Source organism: Oryx dammah, unplaced genomic scaffold, assembly GCF_014754425.2.
Source record: "Oryx dammah isolate SB20612 unplaced genomic scaffold, SCBI_Odam_1.1 HiC_scaffold_3, whole genome shotgun sequence".
NCBI lineage: Eukaryota > Metazoa > Chordata > Mammalia > Artiodactyla > Bovidae > Oryx > Oryx dammah.
The window spans coordinates 76,584,028-76,606,215 of NW_024070187.1; the positions used below are offsets into that span (position 1 = coordinate 76,584,028).

Consider the following 22,188-nt stretch of genomic DNA (forward strand, 5'->3'; position numbering starts at 1 on the left):
CTAGGCACTTAGTGAAAAGCTGAAGCAAAAAGTGAAAAAAATAGTGGGTCACTGACCTTACAGAATGAAAAGAGGTTACACGCATTCAAGTTCTTGTGATATTTTCAAATGCTTAGTTTTTAAATTCTACTAATTATACATTAAATAAATTATTTAGAGTTGTTTATTTAGTATGTGAGATTATCTCAAGAAAAAATATGATTAAATATCATAATCATTTGGTGTGTTCTTTTTCATTCCATCACAGTGTATTGCAATCTTTGATTCCAGCCCCAGCTTATAAAATGAGGTAACTGCATATTACATAGAGTTCCAGAAAGTCCACTTTAAATTATGTCTTATGTAAATGGCAGGCTGTTCTTTTGCAATGGGTGGCATTATTTAATCCAGTTAAAATTACTTTCTTTTTAACTCTGGAGCTTTGACTTAAATTAGTTTATCCTCAGGCTTTAGCATCTCACTTAAACCATTAGTGTTCTTCTTCCTCTAGGGACTCCCATTTATACTTTCCCATCCAGAATGTAATCCTATCAGAAATGGTAATTATACTTTATACTCAGTAACATCTTTCATCCAGAGAAGTCTTGAGCATTTTAAAATATGACCTTATTAATGTTTTCCACCTCCCTGAGATGTAGCCACTAGCTGAGAAGAGTTTTTGCAGTTTTACAGATGGAAAAAGGGGGTGAAGGAGAAAAATAGAGTTCTCCAAACATGATTTTAAATGTGAGAAGGGATAAGATGAATATCAGAGGGACTCCACAAGAATATAAATTTTTTTAGAAATATAAGCAATTATAAAATTTAATTTTCATTTAAAAAATAATTTTCCAGTCATTATTCATTAACTGGCTACTCTGGCCCAGTGGTATGCTAAACACTGAATACAGCAGAAAGCAAAACAGAACCAGGTGAAGTGGGACAAGAAAAGACACAGGGTTCAGATCCTATAAGGCCTATGGGCCAAGAAAAGGATTTTAGGCTTGGTTTAAGTTTGTTGAAGGGCTTAGAGCATGTTTAAGCTTTAAAGAAGAATCATCCCCAATAGAATGTGAAATAGGGGATTTAAGACAGTGAGCAGAGAAAATCCATTAGGATTTTTATTTCTAATGTTGTACATTGGTTGTTTTTGCTCTAAAACTTCACCATGTGCTCAGTGGTTTCTGAACATATAATAATAACTTCTAGAAATCTGTGCAATTATATAGGAATAAGTAATGTTGGATATATTTAGTTTTCTAATAAAATATGTTGCTTTGTTTATTCAGGAGCTTCTTGAAAATTGTTTAACTTTGGAGAAAGTATTGTAGGTAAATCATGCTTTTATGAAATTGTAGAATGATTGGAAAGTTTAGATCTGTACTCAGATAACAAGTATCTACCTATCTATGTGTCTTGTTGGCTAGATAGAGTATTATAGGAGTTCTAAAAAGAAAATCATCACTTAAGTGGAAAATGACCAGCAAAAGAGAAAGAGGCTATATATTATATGAGTCAGTTCATGAAAGTATATTTAAACACTCACGAATAGCCATGTCATTTATCTCCCAAACACTATGGAAAGTTATAAAGAGGATGTAAATGTATTACATTGTGTTTGTATTCAGTCAGGTGTCAAGTGTTAGTCACTCAATAATGTCTGACTCTTTGTGACCCCGTGGACTGTAACCCACCAGGCTCCTCTGTCCATGGAAGTCGCTAGGCAAGAATACTGGAGTGGGTTGCCATTTCCTTCTCCAAGGGATCTTCCTGACCCCGGGGCTGAAGCCAGGTCTCCAGCATTGCAGGCAGTCTCTTTACCAGCTGAACCACCAGAGAAGACTTTGTATTCAGTGATCATACTCTATCGGAAGGATTTCATACTTGCCCCAAACTCTAGCACTAGGCACACTACCAGAAGTACCACAAAATAGAATATGAAAGAAGAAATTTAATCTAACTGTGGAACCAAAGCAGTTTTTAAATTTGAGACTAGTAGACAATAAAATATCAAGTTTTCATTCAAGAGAGAACAGATTTTACCTTAAATATCAGTTTGAAAGGAGACCAATAGATCAGAGAACTTTAGAAAATGCTGTGACAGTTGCATTCAAGTGCTTTAAATTCCAGAAAGAATAGTTAAGTAGATGAATGCCACCATCTAGGTGTTCAATGATTCCACCTGAACTAAACTGCTGATGATGGTGAGGGGGAGAAATGAGATTAGGGTGAAGTGGTGAAGAAAATTTGACAGAAACTAACAAATTCTTGAGCATGGTTTAAAAAAAAAAGCAAGTATTGAGTTTTGAGCCATGGTGATTATGCAAGTGGCAGTACTATTATTTACAATAGGAAAATGAAGAAATGTTGATGTGTAGAATTCAGTGAAGTGGGATTGGAAGTAAGTTCTTAAAATCTGAAGTTTGAGGGGCTGGGGAAATTTATACTGCTCAGCAGTGATGATAGCCCTGGGTTTAGAAAAGAGCTTGAGGCAGGAAAGAAAAGAATAGCTTATAAAAAATATTTGAGGCATTTTTCCTGAAACCTAACTTAATTCTCAAACTCAAGGTCATACAGCTAATAAGTAGACCTAAAGTTTAACCTCCTTCACCATCATTTTTTTTTTTTTTAACCAAACCACTATGCTTCCACTTCAGAAGGAACTAAATATTTGAGAATCAGTTGTAGAGAGGTACGAGTGAAATTTTGAGAGTGGTGCACGTATCTGAAACAAACCAAAGGTTGGGGTCGGGGAGCGGGACGTGTAGAGAACATAAACTTTGAAAACAGGATGGAGATATGTATATGCAGAAGGTTTGTCAAAGTTGAAAGACGCTAGTCCAGAACCTAGGGAAAAGGCTATTGTCACAAAAAACTAGGAGAAGGAAAGTCATAGAAAAAAGGAAACACATTAACTTGTAGAATTCTGTAGAGCAGAATTTCTCCAAATATGTTCTACGGAACATTAGCCATGCAACATAATTGAGGAGTGCAAAGGAAAGATTGCATCTATCATATCAAGTAAGTTTGTAAGACTCAAAATAATAGGTTATCACAGCCATCTTTCTCCTCATCTTCTAGAATCACAGTGTAAATTAGCACACTAAAGCTATAGAGAAATATGAAATTTAACTTCATCTTAGTGAGCATCTTATTTTTTTTAATGTTTTAAACCTAGGAATTACATATTTGAATATATTTTTAAGAAAAGAATCATTTAGGGGTAGGATGAAGATTCTTAAAGGGGGGCTCTTGAATCACTAGAATCTAAGAAATGTTAAAAAGAGGTGTTGCAGAGATAAAAGGACAGTTTAAATCTGGACATGGGAATTGGGGTAAACAATGAGAGTTGTGGAATTGTAGAATTAGGAGGAAAGGGTGAGGCCCACTAGATTAATGACTGTGTTAAAATTACCCTGGAGCCAGATTGTTTACAAAGCTGACGACTACTGGGACTCTGGGCTGTGTAAAGGTTGATAGGAATACCAGTCCCTGAATTATTCTGTCCTGGCAGTGACTCCAGTTTCTCTCTCCATGGTTTCTAGACTCCACTCCTTTCAAGTTTCAATCTTTGAACTCGTCCACCTTGATTATGTTGATCTCAAAAACTATTGCTTAGAACTGAAGACAGAATCCCTTTCCTTTTTCTAGGGCATTGTGTGTTTCATCTTTTCTGACAACATGATCAGAGGATGGGTTCTCTTTGAATTTTATTCAATTGTATTTAATTTATATGAATCTTTAAAATTCTTCTAGTAGCTATCTAACTTTTGTACATGAATGAAACACCTATTTAAGGTTATTTTGTAACTTTGCATTACAATTTACATTTACATTTTATTAGTATAAGCTCTTTATCCTTGCCTGGTATTTAAAGGACTTTTTCAAATATTCATTCTGACTTTCTTTTTATGGAAGCCCCTAGCTTTGTGTAAATTGCAGATTTTACTTTTATGCCTTTGATTTCTCCAGCTGAATATTAATATTAGAGTGATCAGCATGAAGGACAACGGTTTGCTGAAAGCTGCTATAATCATTGTCCAACTTTAATTTACCCAGAAATCTTTGAGTGCAGTTATTAATTGCATCCAGCTCATTGGGTGTGGCTTTTTCTCTTAAATTAATCATCTCTCTTGTTTTATTTCTACAATCTATCCACTTACATATTAGGATAAGCTTTTTCAAAGCCATGTGGTGTCCTGTGAAATCTTTATTCCTGTATTTCCTGATTTTCTGTGAAGAAAGTGGTATTACTTTGATATAATTTGTGATTCTGTTTTCATGTACTTAGTACCCATCTCCTAATTCTAGAATCTATCTTGTACCCTACGTCAGTATCACTAATATGTTTCTCTAAACATACATTTCCTCCCTTTCTAGTAAAGGCATGTGTCTTTCCTCTTGCTTCCCCACAACTTTCCTTTGTATTGTATTATTCTATTTTTAAGGTAGTTTATCATAGTGGCTTTAGAATCTTCATTTATGCACTCAAATTCTTTCTACCTCAGTTTTCACAGCATTGTGAGAATTAAATAAACTTAAATTCTGGAATGTACTTTGCACAGTAAATGCTCAACAAATCCTGGATATTATTCTTTCAGCACCCTAGTCTTGACTAAGAACCTAGATCCATTTACAAACCTAGGGTGAAAGTAATTTTGGGAACTGTAAGTCATTGAATACATACAAAAATTTCTTTCAATTACTAAGCTTAAGGAGTATGAGACTTATTCTGGGAACTTAGTCTTTAATTGTTTCTACAAAAACAGCTTGTGGGAGACATCTTTCCAGTAAAAAATATGTAATAGGGAAGGGTTCTGTTTATCCATTCAACATCTTAAAATAACTTTCTGAATTTAAAGTTACAATGCCAAGTTTCAGAAAAATAGGGTATGGTTTTAGGAAAAATGGATCAATTTATAAAAGAGATAGACATCAAGACTGTTCTTTCCATTGTTAGCGAGAGCAAATTAGGACAGTCTTGCTGGGTAGTGACTCAGAGAAGCAGATGACAGAAAATGGGTGCTAAAAAAAAACCAAACCTTGTCACCACAGAATTTACATCCACTTCCTTCAACAGGCCATAGGATACTCTTTTATGATACATCTCATCTATTGTTTGCTTTGATATTTAACTATTTTTCTTTATCTAAATGTCTTTACAGAAAGACATTTGTTTAGAGGCCAGAATGGAGAAGAGATGAGGAATAGTATCTGCACCTTAGGGAAGTGGTTTCTAATCATCGGGGGCTCAGAATTGCTTGCTGCAAAAGTTGAGTGGAGATACTTTCTTTGGGGGTAGCATCTATACTCTCTAGACGATGTATAGCAGTCTTTGGGAACTCATTAACAATGCTTCAAGGGGCAACGCTATTACCAGCTGAAGGATTTTAAGGGGAACATTAAAAGTGTAATTGCTAAAGGAGGTCAAGTGTGCCCAGGCTTTGTTATTTGATATCACAGCACATCCAAGACTGATTGGAAATTATATATCAAAGTCTCTCCACTTATCAATAAATCCACATTTCCATAGGAGTGCAAATATTTGGAAAGAAAGATAAACTATAAAGTATTTTGATTCAAAAAAATAAATAACAGAGTGTTGATTTCTTTTTAATGTTTTTATATCTTTTCAATGATTTGATTTATTTTTGTTGACGTATATTTGCTTTACACTGCTGTGTCAGTTTCTGCTGCATAGCAAAGTGAATTAGCCATGTCTATACATATATCCCCTCTTTTTTAGAATTTCCCTCCCACTTAGATCACCACAGAGCACCAAGTTGAGTTCCCTGTGCTACACAGTAGGTTCTTACTAGTTTTCTATTTTATACACAGTAGTGAATGTATATCAATCCTAATCTCCCTATTTACACCTGCTTTCACCCTTGGTGTCCATACATTTGTTCTCTTAAGCCTGTATCCTATTTCTGCTTTGCAAATAAGGTTAGCTATACCTCTTTTCTAAATTACACGTGTATGGGTTAATATACAATATTTGTTTTTCTCTTTCTAACTTAACTTCACTCTGTATAACCACCTTCAGATCCACCCACATCTCTGCAAATGACACAATTCTCTTACTTTTTATGGCTGAGTAATATTCCACTGTACTTAGATAGCACATCTTCTTTATCTGTTCCTCTGTTGATGGACATTTAGATTACTTCCATGTCCTGGCTATGGTAGAGTGCTTCAGTGAATATTCAGGTGAGTGTATCTTTTTGAATCATAGTTTTCTCTGGGTATATGCCCAGGAGTGGGATTGCTGGGTCATATGGTAGTTCTGTTTTTGTTTTTTTAAGGAATGTCCATACTGTTCTTCATAGTGGCTATGCCAACTTGCATTCCCACTAACAGTTTAAGAGGGTTCCATTTTCTCTACATAGTCTCCAGCATTTATTGTTTATAGATTTTTTGACTGTGCCATTCTGACCATGTGAGGTAATACCTCATTGTAGTTTTGATTTGCATTTCTCTAATAATTAGTGATATTAAACATGGTTTCATATGTTTGTTGGCCATCCAGCATTCTTGCCTTGAAAATCCTATGGATAGAGGAGCCTGGTGGGCAAAAGTCCATGGGGGTCACGAAAGAGTTGGACACAACTTAGCAACTAAAGAACAATGTATTCTTTAGAGAAATGTCTATTTAGATCTTCTGCTCATCTTTTAATTGGGTTGGTTGTTTGTTTTTGATTCTGAACTGCATGAGCTGTTTGTGTATTTTGGAAATTAATCCCTCCCAGTTTCCATGGAGGCAGAAGCTAGAAGATAAGGAAGTGGGTTAATGGCTGCCATGCCCCTTGCATGCCACTCAATAACAATGCTTTGCTTCTACGGTGCCAGAGCTTCTTCCACAAACTTTTCCAGGGTCTTAATATTTTTTATTTCTCTTTTTTTTTCTTTCTTTCATCTTACCTGTTGTGAAGGTATTTTTCTTGTCCTTTTAGGTTTCCGAAATCTTCCACTTATGTTCTGCAGGTCCTTTCTGATAATTGTCTCTTTTGTAGATGTATTCTTGATGTATGTATTTGTGAGAAGAGACAAACTACACATCCTCCTATTCTGCCGTCTTGACTCCTCCCCTCATCAATGATTTTAAATGTGTTTGTTTGACTTTGATATTTTTAAAGCCTTATTGAGTTTAGCTTTTTTCAAACATGTAAACATTTCTAGCTATCTAATCAGATCTTAGAGACATTTTTCAGCATGATTAAGTGTACTGAGAAATTTTTTAAGCAAACAAAGTATTATGAGAAAGAAATGAAAACCCTTAAGCTTCATGTGCTTGTCTCTCCTCATATGTAACCCAGAATATACTCCTTGGTGTGTAAGATTGTCTGCTGTTTAAGACCCCCTGATGAAAGGCCCATATGTGCTTGCATATTGGCTGCAAGTCTACCAGGACCCCAATATGAGCACTGCGGAGGGCTTAACTCACCATGTCACTGCCTGTACTACTTTATTTCAAGCTTACTGTGGGTCACTTCATCTTACTTTCATTCTTTGCCCCCTTTTGTGGCTATAATGTATAATTTAAGTATGTTTTCTTCAGAATATTGTATTCAACATTACCCAAATTTCAGACATTCTTTTCTGAAATTCAAGCTTCCTGGGTCATTTGGCACAGTTATTGGCTTATTTCCAAACTTGCCATCTCCCTTTTGTTTAGAATTGCTGACACTTTCATGCTTATTCATGAAAAATACCATGTGAATTTACACTGGCACTGGGAGAAAATGGTTGTGTTGCCAACAGTAAGTGTCATTTGGATTATAGACAAATTTAAAACTATAATAAATTCTCTCATTCTAAATAAGGTAATGTATCAGAGTAATAAATCTTACCTTTCAAATGCCTTTCTTTAATTGCAGTGGCTGTTTTTTTTTTTTTCTACACTACTAGCAAGAAAACTTTGATTATTATTAATATCTTTAAAGATGGTTTAAAACAAGTTTTTAATGGTACTGTTTTCTGCCATGTTACTGGTTTTTTAAACCCTTAAGGTCTTAGATTTTTTAATGAGGTTTCCAGGTAGAAAATTTAGACTCTCTTAGATCTATGTTGGTCTTTTTTTTTTTAAGTAGGAACTGAAAAACTCAATAAAAATTTAAGAAAACACATGATGCTTTCTACTTTTATTTTTTTTAAGTTATAAATGAAAATTGATCAAAATTAAAAGATAAATTCTAAGATTTTTAACATTTCTTAATCTTTCAGTTTCAGTCCCACCTTAACCAACAGAACATTTCATAGAGTTATATCCATTTTGCTATTACACCCTTCTTACAATTTATGGCTCAATTGTATCTACTTAAATTTAGCCCTTTATTTTAGCCTATTTTATTTTATCTCGAGTTATATTAGGTTAGTGCAAAAGTAATTGCAGTTTCAGACTGTGAATTTTAAATCAGTATAACTAGGCTCAAACATACATTGATTAATCAAAATAGGAACCATTCATCAATACACTTTTGCCAACAATAAATAAGTTTGTTTATTCCTATAGCATAAAAATCCATGTTTTGGGATTCAATGAACTCTTAGAAAGCTTTTTCTGCATCCTGCTGGATGTAGAACATTTCCATGCAAAAAGTTGTCAAGATTCTTGAAGTAGTGGTAGTCAGTTGGTGAGAGGTCAGATGAATATGGCAGATGAGGCAAAACTTCATAGCCCGATTCATTCAGCTTTTGAAATATTGCTTGTGTGATGTGAAGTTGAGTGTTGTCATGGAAAAGAATTGGGCCCTTTCTGTTGACGAATGCTGACTGTAGGCATTGCAGTTTCCAGTGTATCTCATCGATTTATTGAGCATATTTCTCAGATATAATGGCTTCACTGGGATTCAGATCTGTCATGGATCAGATCAGCAGCAGACCACTAAACAGTGACCATGATCTCTTTTTGGTGCGGTTTTGGCTTTGGCAGTGCTTTGGAGCTTCTTCTCAGCCCAGCCACTAATCTGGTCATCACTGGTTGTCATAATAAAACCCACTTTTAATCACAGGTCACAATCTGATTGAGAAATGGTTCATTGTTGTTGCATAGAATAAGCAAAGATGGCACTTCAAAAATTACATTTTTTTTGATTTGCAGTCAGCTCATTAGGCACCCACTTACCGAGCTTTTTCACCTTTCTGACTTGCTTCAAAAGCTAAAGATCTGTAGAATGGTCAGTGTTGAGTTCTTAGGCAACTTCTCATGAAGTTTTAAGTAAGAGGATCATTTTGATGTTGCTCTAAGTTGTTGTCAACTTTCCATGGCCGACCACTCTGCTCCTCATCTTTAAGGTTCTTGTCTCCTTTGCAAAACTTCTTGAACCATCACTGTACTGTACCTTTATTGGTAGTTCCTGGGCCAAATGCATTTTGATTCTATCAATTGTCTCCACTACTTTGTGACCCATTTTGAACTAGAATAAGAAAATCACTCAACTTTGCTTTCTAACATAGTTTCCATAGTCTAAAATACATATAAAATAAATAGCAAGTAATAATACATTAGCAAAAAAGCATAAAGCAGGAATGTTGCATCAAAATGATGTATAACATAACTACATTTATTTAAGAATGTATTCCAATATCAAATGGCAAAGTTCAACAATGTAAAATTGTAATTACTTTTGCACCAAGGTAAATATTTAATCTGGTAATTTATTTCATATTTAAATGTTACTTAATTGCCCATGTATTTAAAGTTCTAATTATTCAATTAGTAGAAATGATATCTTTAGCGAAATTACAAAAATCATAAAAGGGACTCATAAACTTCCCTGGTGGTTCAGTGGTAAAGAATCCATATGCCAGTGCAGGAGATTCAGGTTCAATCCTGGATCAGGAAGATCCCCTGGAGAAAATCTAATGGATTAGTCTCGGAGAATAGACATGAATCCAGTCTTCAGCTTTATAATACCCTTAAATTTATACCATGGAAGGTCACTCTTCAAAATGACTATTTAATTGCCTGGAGACCCTCCCCTGCATGATGTGGTCCCTTTTTCTTGAATCATAGATCCTTTGATTCTTCTGCCCAGATGACAGGCCAACAGGAGTATAGCATTCTGTTGAACATCTGCATTCCCAGACAGAATTTTATTAGCACTGTACTGGGTAAGGTTATTGCAGATTATACCTAGAGTATATAATTAATGATTCTGAACCTGTGTGTATATGTATATATGTTAAGAAACATCAAATACCAGAATCTTGGTGGGTCTCTTGAATGAATTCAAGTTCATTCAAATATACAGCATACAGCACTATATATTCACTTTAGTGTGTTCGCATCTCAACATAATACTTTTCTGGACTGCTATCCTTATACACATGTAAAATTATTTTATATATTTCAAGTAAATATTAATTATGTGGATTTTTCTTTTTTAAATTAACTTATCTTTTTATTGAAGAATAGTTGCTTTGCAGAATTTTGCTGTTTTCTGTCAAACCTCAACATGAATCAGCCATAGGTATACATATCAGTTCAGTTCAGTTCAGTCGCTCAGTCGTGTCAGACTCTTTGTGACCTCATGGACTGTAGCATGCCAGGCCTCCCTATTGCTATTGCTATTCCTTCTCCAATGCATCAAAGTGAAATGTGAAAGTGAAGTCGCTCAGTCATGTCCGACTTAGCGACCACATGGACTGCAGCCTTCCAGGCTCCTCCATCCATGGGATTTTCCAGGCCTCCCTGTCCATCACCAACTCCCAGAGTTTACTCAAACTCATGTCCATTGAGTTGGTGATGAGATCCAACCACCTCATCCTCTGTGTTCCCCTTCTCCTCCCACCTTCTTTCTTTCTCAGCATCAGGGTCATTTCAAATAAGTCAGCTCTAAGCATCAGGTGGCCAAAGTATTGGAGTTTCAGCTTCAACATCAGTCCTTCCGATAGGATGAATTGGTTGGATCTCCTTGCAGTCCAAAGGACTCTCAAGAGTCTTCTCAACACCACAGTTCAAAAGCATCAATTCATCAACACTCAGCTTTCTTTGGAGTCCAACTCTCACATTGATAAATGACTACTGGAAAATCCACAGCTTTGAGTAGATGGACCTGTGTTGGCAAAGTAATGCCTCTGCTTTTTAATATTCTATCTATGTTGGTCATAACTTTCATTTCAAGGAATAAGTGTCTTTTAATTTCATGGCTGCAATCACAATCTGCAGTGATTTTGGAGCCCCCCAAAATAAAGTCTGACACTGTTTCCACTGTTTCCCCATCTATTTGCCATGAAGTGATGGGACCAGATGCCATGATCTTAGTTTTCTGAATGTTGAGTTTTAAACCAACTTTTTCACTCTCCTCTTTCAGTTTCATCAAGAGTCTCTTTAATTCTTCACTTTCTGCCATAAGCGTGGTATCATCTGCATATCTGAGGTTATAGATATTTCTCCTGGCAATCTTGATTCCAGCTTGTGCTTCCTCCAGCCCAGTGTTTCTCATCATGTACTCTGCATAGAAGTTGAATAAGCAGGGTGACAGTATACAGCCTTGCAGTACTCCTTTTCCTATTTGGAACCAGTCTGTTGTTCCATGTCCAGTTCTAACTGTTGCTTCCTGACCTGGATACAGGTTTCTCAAAAGGCAGATCAGGAGGTCTGGCATTCCCATCTGTTGAAGAATTTCCCACAGTTTATTGTGATCCACACAGTCAAAGGCTTTGACATAGTCAATAAAGCAGAAATAGATGTTTTTCTGGAACTCTCTTGCTTTTTTGATGATCCAGCAGATGTTGGCAATTTGGTTCCTCTGCCTTTTCTAAATCCAACTTGAACATCTGGAAGTACATGGTTCACATATTGTTGAAGCCTGGCTTGGAGAATTTTGAGCATTACTTTGCTAGCATGTGAGATGAGTGCTATTGTGTGATAGTTTGAGCATTCTTTGACATTGGCTTTCTTTGGTATTGGAATGAAAACTGACCTTTTCCAATCCTGTGGCCACTGCTGAGTTTTCCAAATTTGCTGGCATATTGAGTGCAGCACTTTCACAGCATTATCTTTTAGGATCTGATATAGCTCAGCTGGAATTCTATCACCTCCACTAGCTTTGTTCATAGTGATGCTTCCTAAGGCCCACTTGACTTCACACTACTGGAGGTCTGGCTCTAGGTGAGTGTTCACACCATCATGATTATCTGGGTGTTGAAGATCTTTTTTGTGTAGCTCTTCTGTGTATTCTTGCAACCTCATCTTAATATCTTCTGCTTCTGTTATGTCCATACATTTTTCTGTCCTTTATTGAGCCCATCTTTGCATGAAATTGTTTCCTTGGTATCTCTAGTTTTCTTGAAGAGCTCTCTAGTCTTTTTTCCCATTCTATTGTTTTCTTCTATTTCTTTGAACTGATCGCTGAGGAAGGCGTTCTTATATTCCCTCCCTTTCGAAGCTCCCTCCCCTTTTCCTCCCCATCCCACCCCCTAGGTTGATTGAAAATATGTTTATTTTGGAAGATTTTAATTTTGACAGTGGCTGTACCCCATGTGTTATCACATTACTCCATTCAATTTAACATTTTATCCAGGGGAATTGTTTCTCAGTTGTATTATGATAATGATTTAGCACACTGATCAAAATTTGGCCCAACATCTGTAAATGATTTGTGGTATATTATGAATTCTGTAGACTTTTCAGACTGTCCATAAAAGTCAGCACACATGGGCCTTAAATCTAAGGGACAACTCCCTAATTTCAATAACCTGATTAGATCCTTTTTATTTTTTTTATTTTTTAATATAAATTTATTTACTTTAATTGGAGGTTAAGATGATTAGATTCTTTTTTAGAAAAGTACATTCTCTTCTTATATCAGATATTGCTTTGCTCATTAAAGACATATGGTAAAGTGACTGTCAACAATATTATTTGCTTGTTATAATTTGAATGGAAAATGTTATTCACTACACTAGCTGTATATGATACTTGGTTTGCAGTGTTGAGTTGCTCTTAAATAAAGAATATGCAAAGATTGCTATTGCTTCTTTTTATCCTTCTTGTCTGTTACTAAAGTTAGGATTCATTTGGCTGCAGCTATGAACCTAACAGTGCTGTCTTCAAACATATGCTTCAGAGATTTTGCTGTAATAGTACAATTATAGAATTAATAGATGCAACTATTTCTGTAAATTAATTAGAATACCATTAGCTTTAAACAGTGTCAGGAAAAAAACATTTTTGAGGGTTTTTGGAATCATCACAAGTGAAATTATATTTTACATTTGCTTTTCATTCTATATTCTATTATATCCACAAATAAATATATAGCATTTTGGTTAGAATGTAGTTTTTTAAATTATCTGACAAATCATTTATTAATAAATAATAAGTTTTTTATTATCTGACAAAACATTTGTTAAAAATGTGCCATGACAAGTCCACCATAAGTATATCCTGATTATGCAGTCATTTGTGTTAAAAATCATAACTTTTCTGTATTTCATGGATTTACTCTGAGTATCAGTATGGTCATTTTCAATTACAACTAATTTTTGGAAGAATATAGGTTTTTTAATCTTACATATCTGGATCGAAATATCAAGCTTGTCGATCACAATTGTATGATTTATATACTTGGACTACTTAGTTCGCTGAGCTTCCATAAGGAAATGAAGACCTTAACCTGAGTGTTTTTACCAAGATTGATAAAGAATAGGAATCTGTGGGAAAACATTAGAGGACAAAATGTTTGAATGAAGGTTGGTAAACTGGAAATAACTTAGGCCTCTTATTTTGGATTCTTCTATCATCTCTCTATCTTCTGGGAATGAATAGGGCACCTCTCACAAGATGGCCTTATGACCTACTTCAAGAGAGAAGAGGAAGGTCAGAGAGTCCTTCCTGCACCTGAGGTTTCTTAAAGTATTTAATATGTCAAGGCACCATGTTATAGGGTGGCGTATTCTGATCCCCTTCGTGTCCATACAGTTACATAGCTGATATCACAATGGGAACATCCTTGCCACCTGTTGACATTCAAGGGATGGCTGTCATCTGTACAAAGGCAAATGGAGCCTTCTTCATTGTGATTTTGGTTGCTTTTGTCTTTTTTTAAGTCACATGTCTCTGTATACACTTACCTTTTGTGTTTCTTCTTGGAATGTTTTGTTTTCAAACTAAAATTGCCCTTTGTGACAAAAGTGACTATCATATGCTTTAAAAATTGGCCATCAGTTAAACCTGGGTATCTGAGTTGCACAACACCCAGATACATGGAAAACAATGAGGACTGATATTGCAGTTACTTCCAAATACCCTCCTCATTACAAAGTAATAATATATTCTTGTAATAAGACTTTATTAAAAATTATTTTAGTATGTAAGTATGAATGCCTATTACTATATTACTAGCCTGATTCTGTAGCTACTTTTACATTAATAAACATACTGTCATTTTATAATAATTATACAAGTAGTTGAAGCAGAAGATATTAAGAAGAGGTGGCAAGAAGCAGAAGATATTAAGAAGAGGTGGCAAGAATACACAGAAGAACTGTACAAAAAGATCTTCATGACCCGGATAATCACAATGGTGTGATCACTCATCTAGAACCAGACATCCTGGAATGTGAAGTCAAGTGGGCCTTAGAAAGCATCACTACGAACAAAGCTAGTGGAGGTGATGGCATTCCAGTTGAGCTATTTCAAATCCTGAAAGATGATGCTGTGAAAGTGCTGCACTCAATATGCCAGCAAATTTGGAAAGCTCAGCAGTGGCCACAGGACTGGAAAAGGTCAGTTTTCATTCCAATCCCAAAGAAAGGCAATGCCAAAGAATGCTCAAACTACCGCACAATTGCACTCATCACACATGCTAGTAAAGTCATGCTCAAAATTCTCCAAGCCAGGCTTCAGCAGTACGTGAACCATGAACTTCCTGATGTTCAAGCTGGTTTTAGAAAAGCCAGAGGAACCAGAGATCAAATTGCCAACACCTGCTGGATCATGGAAAAGCAAGAGAGTTCCAGAAAAACATCTATTTTAGCTTTATTGACTATGCCAAAGCCTTTGACTGTGTGGATCACAATAGACTGTGAAAAATTCTGAAAGAGATGGGAATACTAGACCACCTGACCTGCCTCTTGAGAAATCTGTATGCAGGTCAGGAAGCAACAGTTAGAACTGGACATAGAACAACAGACTGGTTCCAAATAGGAAAAGGAGTATGTCAAGGCTATATATTGTCACCCTGCTTATTTAACTTACATGCAGAGTACATCATGAGAAAAACATTGGACTGGAAGAAACACAGGCTGGAATCAAGATTGCCAGGAGAAATATCAGTAACCTCAGACATGCAGATGACACCACCCTTAGGGCAGAAAGTGAAGAGGAACTAAAAAGCCTCTTGATGAAAGTGAAAGAGGAGAGTGAAAAAGTTGGCTTCAAGCTCAACATTCAGAAAACGAAGATCATGGCATCCGGTCCCATCACTTCCTGGGAAATAGATGGGGAAACAGTGGAAACAGTGTCAGACTTTATTTTGGGGAGCTCCAAAATCACTGCAGATGGTGACTGCAGCCATGAAATTAAAAGACACTTACTCCTTGGAAGAAAAGTTATGACCAACCTAGATAGCATATTCAAAAGCAGAGACATTACTTTGCCGACTAAGGTCTGTCTAGTCAAGGCTATGGTTTTTCCTGTGGTCATGTATGGATGTGAGAGTTGGACTATGAAGAAGGCTGAGCACCGAAGAATTGATGCGTTTGAACTGTGGTGTTGGAGAAGACTCTCAAAAGTCCCTTGGACTGCAAGGAGATCCAACCAGTTCATTCCAAAGGAGATCAGCCCTGGGATTTCTTTGGAAGGAATGATGCTAAGGCTGAAACTCCAGTACTTTGGCCACCTCACGCAAAGAGTTGAATCATTGGAAAAGACTCTGATGCTGGCAGGGATTGGGGGCAATAGGAGAAGGGGACGACAGAGGATGAAATGGCTGGATGGCATCACTGACTCAATGGACGTGAGTCTGAGTGAACTCTGGGAGTTGGTGATGTACAGGGAGGCCTGGTGTGCTGCGATTTGTGGGGCTGCAAAGAGTCGGACATGACTGAGCAACTGAACTGAACTGAATGGTCGTTGGTACTCATTTCCTCCAGTGAGAAACCAATTATGCTTGTATGACCAGCACTGAGTGCACTCTTTTTTTTTTTTCCCCTTTGGTATATTCTTTCTTTGTCTAGAAATTAGTTCTTATTAACTCATCATTATGTTCATTAAGTCAATAACTCACCAAATATTTACTGTGTAACCAATGCTCAAGAAAGCATACATTTTGTTGCCTTTAAATTGCTTGCAAATATTTTAGGTTGCTTCCTAATTTACTGTGTTAGATTAATCGACCTTGATCTACTTCTCAGTTTAAATGATGTCCTCTCGGAATCTTAAAATTTACATGGGCTCACTTTTCTGTGTATGAGTTAGTAAATGAAAATATATGAGTTAAAATGGCCAGCATTGCCCATCATTTCATTCTTTATTCAAGAATTTTAGGTTCCTTTAATCATCCTGAATTGCACATGATTTATTAAAATAACTTCACATGCTATATTTTAAAAGGCCAAGAAGTAAGACACCCAAAAATGAATAATGGTTTTTACATAGGTAGTATTTTAATAGTTTCTTATGACAAAGGTCTATCTAAACACGTTTTCTCTTAAGAAAATAGGAAGGACTATCAAAAGTCTAAACTTAAATGAATGTTGTCATAAAAAGTAGCAGAAAATAATTGTTACATCTGTTGAATCCCTACTTGTCCACTGGGTCCTAGCTGCTTGTGAAGTGAAAATATGTGATTTCGGTGATTTATCTTTCTCTTTATATATTCCAAGAATTCACATGAGAATAGACAGAATCAGCCACAAGTTCTGTTTTTCCCCTTTCTATGTCTGCAGCAGACGTTGTATGGAATGTGTAAATTTTAGACCTCTAGCTACACTTCTTTTCTGAACTCTTCACTCTCAGCTGCATGTGATCAGAAAGGATGTTACAAAAATAAGCTAGTAATACTACAGTAGTAAAGATTATTTTTTTGTGGTGGTTGGGAGAAGGAGTGAAGAAAAACTGCTATGTAAAATGTCACATGAGTAACTATCTTTTCCTATGTCCAAAATTGAAGCGACTACTAAATAAATTTGAAACTCAGTATTATGAGTTAATGGAAGTTAAAGATTTTAGGTTTAGGTACTGTTTTTGCTTCTGTACATGCATATACACATCCTGGTGGCTCAGACAGTAAATAATCCACCTGCAATGAGAGAGACCTGGGTTGGATCGATCCCCTGCAGAAGGGTACAGCGACCCACTCCAGTATTCACACACACACACACAAACACACACAGAGGCATTTAGCAGATGCCTCTGACATACATATAGCAACCTCTTGGCTCAACTGTAATTTTACCTTTTTACTGAGTGAAAGTCACTCAGTTTGCAACTCCATGGACTGTAGCCCACTAGGCTCCTCTGTCCAAGGAGCACTCTGGGAAAGAATACTGCCATGGGTTGCCATTCTCTTCTCCTGGGGATCTTCCTGGCAGAGGGATCAATCCCAGATTTCTGCATTGCAGGCAGATTCTTTGCCATCTGAGCCAGCAGGGCCACCAAAATTTTACTCAGACCCAAAGTAAACTATTTTGTGAGCACTCAGGCCTACCTCAGTTACCTCATTCTCACCTTCTGTGCTTTCTCTTTGTCTTGTAATATTCTGCCATAAGACTTTCCCCAAGTCTACAAGCTACTATGGTTGGAACTGAGCCATTCACCTGGATACAGGGGAGTTCACCTCGTGAAGACTGTCCTCAGCCACTGGGGAGAAGGGCCTGTGTATCATTACCCCAGATTTATATTACTCACAGAAATGTCTCAGAGATATGGACAGAATTTGGCTTTCTTTGCCAAAAGTGGCAATTCCAATAATAATGCATAGGGTAACTTCTTCCTTTTCAGTTTATCTCTCCCATTCCTTCAAACTACTTTCCTGGGATCACCCCCTGAGTAACCTACCGACATCAAAGTTCTTGTCTCAGGCTCTACTTTTCAGAGATCCCAAATTAAGATACCAAACCACATAAGATTGCTTGGATTTTTATGTTTGAATAACTCAAAACATTTGTAGGCATCATCTGTCAATAAGTATCTACCAACCATTATGTAATTATTTAGTGTTATAAAAATATTGCATATCCTTTTGTGTAAATTTGATTTGCAAAACATTAATCATCTCACTACCTCTTTTAACATTACCATATTATATACCTTCTTCGAAAGCAGCTATAATCTTGCTGATGAAGTAATAAGCTTTACATGTTTGAAACAGTTGACCAATGCTCCTCTATTATTCTACTGAATACTGAATTTCTTGTTAACATACAAATTGAAGTGGTGTCTTACTCCAGCTCTCCCAAAGTGAACAATTTCTGCAAAATCTTCTTCCTAAGGCTTATTTTTCAAAAGCAGACTTTCCTAAAAGCTGTGGTTCACAGAGGAAGTTGTTGAAAACCTCCTAAGAAGAGGTGGGATTTCAACTAATCTTAGGTAAATGTATTGGAGAATGGGAAAGTCAGTATTAAATGATAAGTGGTATGTGCAATGTTGTTTAGTTGCTAAGTTGTGTCCAACTCTCTTGCAACCCCATTGACTGCAGCCCTCCAGGCTCCTCCATCCATGGGATTCTCCAGGCAAGAATATACTGGAGTGGGTTGCCATTTCCTTCTCCAATGGTATGTGCATAGGCACAGCTATAAGAGAATCACTGTGTTTCATTTCAAAAGAGATAGCTTGAGAGAGAGTGACCCTATAACCAACTTGTTTTTTCTTATGTAAAAGGCAAGTTTGTGTGCAAGAAAATAGTATATAAAAATAAAAGCAAGACATCGATTCACACATAGCCTTTCAAAAGTAAAATCAAATATATCATAATAAAAATTCTGGCATTTATCTGCTGAGACATATTTTGTACTTGTGCTAGGTATGTAAAAATACAATATAGTTATGTTACAGCTGTGGGCATGTTCTGATTTAGTAAAAATCAATATTTTCATAATCAAGGATAAAATAAGATTGCCACATAGAACTGGGAGAGTGCAGGTTTTATTATCTGTGAGCATCTATTCTGACTGTTGCATACTTGACCAATTGCTCAGAATGGCTCTAGGGGATTGAATATGTAAGCTTATCTATAACCATCTTCTGTGGGAGGTAAGGGACTGTAACAGGGCAGAGTTTGTCTACCTTCAAAATAAAAAATGTTTTCCTCTATAATACTGTTAAGGGAAGTACTGACTATTTCCAACATTTTGTTTAATCCCTCAATTATCAGTTTAAGAATATTGGACTAAATTTGCTTTTATTTTTATGGAAATAATCTAGGTTTGTCAATAAGCCATTGTTATAGTAAATTTAAGGAAACCATCAAACTAGCATTATAAAATTCAGTCAGTTAAGCTCTCTTGCCTCTTTCTATACGGAAGAGTTGTATGGCTCGAGAAACAATAGATTGAATCTTTTAAAGTCTTAATATACTTATCATTTTCCCTTTTCTAAATATTCCCAAGTATATATCAGAAATATATATCTAGTCCTATTAAACATTAACAAAGTAGCATTTCTGTCAGGGACAAAAAAAGGGAAATAACCTATCTCTCTGCTTTCTTGAAGTTTGCAAGATAAATATTTACTGATTTTAAATTAAAGTGAACATCAGCAAGCTAGACAGATTTATAGAGTTATCTTGTAGGAAAAGGAGCTTGCTCTATTTTCACATACTTTTTCTGGTAGCAAATGTTTTAATCTATTGATGCCATGGAGAAATGATACATTAGCTGTAAAGCAGAAAGAGGACACTGATCAGAGACAGGACCAAAAATATATATATAGTGCAGGAACAACTTTGCACGAATTTAATGGCCCTGAATTCAAATAGACAATATATAGTTTACCAGTCTGAGAGAGAAGATTTATAAAAGATTCTCCAAATGCATAAACTAAACTTAGACATGAAATTAAGATAATATTTTTTACAGTGGTGGTAAAAATTAGTTGATTTGAAAAAGAAGGAAAATTCATTTTCATAGCTCTGCTGCATACTAGAATTTTGCACTCTGTTCTTTTCATAGTATAAGCATTTGACCTTCACTTTTGCTGCTAAGGAGTTATAATTTTCCATCACAAATCTCTCCTCTAAAATTTTTAGGCACAGTAGAACTTAGTTCCTCACTGTTTTCTAATGAATCCATGGTACATGCATAACAAATAAACTGATGCTAAGTGAAGACTGGTGAGTTGAGATGCTATTGTTTGAAACTAGAAAATATCAACTTGAGAAATCTAAGAAACCTCACGCTCTCTTTCCAAATGCACATGTCATTTATTTGAAAGTGGATACCAAATTCTGTAGGTCACATAATTTTCATGTAACTGGTAAATCAGCCAACATTCACAACTTGAGAATTCATTCAAAATCATAGTTTTGAATCTGTTTTTCAAATTTATTGACATTTAACATGAGCATCAAACTGTTTTGTTATTTTATTTTCTGAGTGAGAAACTTTAGTCAGTATAAACTGATAAGTAATTCTCAGGAGACCATGTAGAACCATCTGATGAGAATAAGCTTTTGGAGTCAGATTGTCTTTTTTCAAATTCTAGCTCTTTTTCTTACTAAATTTGTGACCTTAAGCAAATAATTTCTCCTTATACTTCATCTGTAAAATGGTGATTATACCTGGTGGCTCAGAGAGTAAAGAATCTGCCTGCAATGCAGGAGACCAGGGTTCAATCCCTGGGTCAGGAAGATCCCTTGGAGAAGTGAATGGCTACCCACTCCAGTATTCTTGACTGGAGAATTTATGGACACAGGAGCCTGGCAGACTGCAATCCATGGGGTTGCAAAGAGTTGGACAAATTGAGCGATTAATATTTTTTCACTTTCATACTTCCATTAATGACTTGTTTTGATAATTAAATGAGTTAATAGTAGGGGTTTCCACATAACACACATTCAGTAACTGTTAACTGTTGTTGCTATAAATGCTTCTTGTTTCAAATTATGCAGTTATTGCCATGTTTTAAAATGCCAAAAAAATGTAAATGACTTTGTTTCCAGTGTTCGTTATTTTTAAATGCAGTTTTTTTTTCTTTTTTTAAGCAATATTAATCTAAAATATCAAATGGGTTTATTAATCAAACAGCATATGTAGAAAATATTTACTTCAGTGTAGCAATTGCACAATCTACATATATCAGTTAATTTTTTTCCTTTCATCTTATCTTTGGTGATTTGAGTTAGGTTTTACCAGTTATTCAAGAGCATCATAGATCGAGACCCTTTGTATTGATTTAACAAACTCAGAATATTTATTGAGTAGCTTCTATATTCTAGGCACTATTCTAGGAGCTAGGACAGAACAATGCATAAATGAAAGAGGGACCTTGAATATATACAACTAACTTTCTAGTTGATTAATAGAGAATGTCATAATATGGATGCTTCTGAGAAAATATATAGTTTCTATTTGAAATTTATTTTTGGTCTTTAGTATTTTTTAATCACCTTCTGTGGCAGATTCAACAATAACATTTTTATGTTATACCTGTAAACATGAAATTAAAAACTTAAATAATTATCATCTATAGTCAGTTTGTGGAAAAAAGAAAAAAAAGTAAAAATGAAAGTTTTAGTCGCCAAGTCTTGTCAGACTCACTGCGATCACGTGAACTGTAGCCCGTCAGGCTCCTCTGTCCATGGAATTTCTTCAGGCACGAATTCTTCAGGCAAGGATACTGGAGTGGGTTGCCATACCCTTCTCCAGAGGATCTTCCCAACCCAGGATCGAACTGCGTTGCAGGGGTCTCCTGCATTGCAGGCAGATTCTTTACTGTCTGATCCAACAGGAAGCCCACTGTCAGTTTACAACTTAGCATTTTTTTCCCCTTTGGTGTTTGTTTATGGGAAGTTTTTAAATTAAAAAGTGAGAAAATTATATATAATAATGTTATATTGTTGATAGTTCCTTCCTGAATGCTCTAACCAGGAAATTTGTGTTTTATGATCCTTCTACAGATAGCTTTTAAGGCAAAATTAACTAACAGACAAACAGCTGGAGTCAAGTTAAAGTAAACTGTAAAGTATCTTGCCAGTGTTCACTAGAGTAAAAAATAGTGATTATTTATTTTATTCTGTGAAACTTGCCTTTCATTTAATTTAA

The 22,188-nt window shown here is 35.8% G+C and overlaps 1 protein-coding gene across 1 annotated transcript in view; it reads left to right on the forward strand.

Annotated features, from left to right (window-relative positions):
- The window catches only part of ADGRL3 (adhesion G protein-coupled receptor L3), a 734,126-nt gene that overhangs the window by 370,708 nt on the left and 341,230 nt on the right, over positions 1–22,188 (forward strand). The window lies entirely within an intron of this gene.